Below are 2196 nucleotides of genomic sequence, written 5' to 3'. Positions count from 1 at the left end.
GAGCCATAACATGAGTAGATATATGCACACCAATGTTCATAGCAGCACTATTTACAATAGCAAAGACAACCAAAGTGCCCATCAATTGAAGAATGGATTAACAAACAGTGGTACATACACACAATGAAATATTATGCTACCTTGAAGAATAACAAGGAAGCTGCAAGCCACTACATAACATGGATGAATCTTGAGGACATTATGCTGAGTGAAATTAGTCAGTCACAAAAGAAGAAATACTGCAAAGGACCACTACTGTAAAAGACTAAGATAAAGAACCCTGCAAAGGACCACTATTGTAAAAGACTAAGAAAAAGAACCCATATTAAAAGGGGAGAAAAATTAATTTCTGGTTACCAGGATGTGTGGAGTAGGGTGAAGGGAGGGAGGGGATGGTGGAGCACAAGATAGGGAACAGACACAGGATAGCTTGGGAGCTGGGGCGAGGAGGGGAAGCAATACACAAGAAAGAGGAGGGGAATGGAAGAACAAGGCGGATGAGAAAACAGTTAGGCAGGTTTGCATGGGCTAAGTGGGACAGAGGTAAATAATGATGCATGCACAACCTTGAAACAACAGGGCTCTGGGATACAGAGATTGTTGTCATGGTTTGAATGGGTAAAAGAGGGGAAATAATGTTAAGATGCTGGCTGGTTTTTTTTGTTTTTGTTTTTTTTTTAATGTTTTATTGTGAATTCTGTGATCATTTACATGGGAGAATATTAGCTTTACATTCATACTATCATATATCTTTTCACTGCCATGATTACATTTCCCTCCATGAATCATCAAACAACCAAAGGGTACACCCCACAAGCCTGCCCTCAGTCATCAGCATGCAGCCCCTCTCCTTCTCTGGGTCTAGAGTCCCCAACCACTCCATCTTTCCACATCATAGTTTCTGCCTCCATCTCTGGCATCACTATTTCTCTGAGTAGGGTTCCACACTCCACTCTTCTCCCTCGATTGTCCCAGGGACCTCCGCTCCTGGACTGCAAAGTCAACCACTCCCCTCCTTTTGCTGCAAGTCATCTACCTTTACATTTCCAACCCTCACAGTCAGTCCTCATAGCAATTATTCACTATTGAGCCACATGAGTGCTATCCACATCTCTTTTCATCAGCCCCACCCAGACAGATTGGATACTACTCAGTGGAAATTCTACCATCTTCTGCGCCCTCTGGATCTAGGCTTCCTCTTGAAAGCTGGTAAGCCAGTCACTTCTTGCCTTTGTAGACCCCCGTTTTGGGCAGCCAATGTCCAAGTTGCCCATCCCTGTCTACCCTTTGTACTGAGGGGGTGGGAATGATCCTCGCTGTAAAGATTTGTTCCCTCTTTTGAGCTACTGCATCTATAGGTATAGGTCAAGTTCATCAAATTGTATCAAATTACTCTTTTTTTCCCCCTCTTCTTTCTTTTTCTAGTTGTGTTCTGATCATCTAGCCATTGAAGTCAGGTCAAGTGGGTATTATCTGAAAGTGTGGGTGTTCTTGTGCATATGCCCTCTCTTCTTATCAGCTGGACGCTTCACTCTCCACTCTAGTCAGAGTTGGCTGTCTTTTGAATCTTGGTTTCCCTTGCATAAGATAGACACTTGATGGGGAGAGAAAGGAATAGCCAGAAACATCACCATAGAAAACCTGTAAGTCCATCTTCAGCCTATAACTGATTGGAATACCTAAAATGGGGCCACAACTTGCCCAGTGAAGGAGGCTTCCTGCAGAGCCTTATGCATTGCATAAGACCATAGATGGAATCCTGAGCCCCATCCAGAATCTTCTGAGGTGGGAAATCTCCACTTGAAAGGACAAGCAGACCAGCCTGGAGTTGCTAGAAGAGCCGAAGCTACTTCTTGAAAGAAAGACCGACAGGAAAAATCAAAAACAATAATGGCAGTCCAGCTGACTACTATAAGAATAAGCAAGTTGCTCTCCCAGGAGACATCAAGGCAAGTGGTAGGGTCCCCTCAGGGCAAACCCCCTTCCAAGACTGAGACTCAAGGGGAACACACGAGCAGGCATGTGGTCTGACTGGTGACCACGTTGGTCACCGATAAGGGGAAGTGAGGGGAAAACAGCAATGAAGTTGTGAGTTAAGTCAGACCACATGCAATAGACTCCTGTGAACCTGGGTGGAGACTGGTTGGCCAACATTGTGGCAAGACCTGGGGACTCTTGGGCCCAGAGTCAGTGACA

The sequence above is a fragment of the Chrysochloris asiatica genome, unplaced genomic scaffold (genome assembly GCF_000296735.1).
Source record: "Chrysochloris asiatica unplaced genomic scaffold, ChrAsi1.0 scaffold00008, whole genome shotgun sequence".
Classification (NCBI taxonomy): Eukaryota; Metazoa; Chordata; class Mammalia; order Afrosoricida; family Chrysochloridae; genus Chrysochloris; species Chrysochloris asiatica.
The sequence above is the reverse complement of the archived record's forward strand: the minus strand, read 5'-3'. Positions refer to the sequence as shown.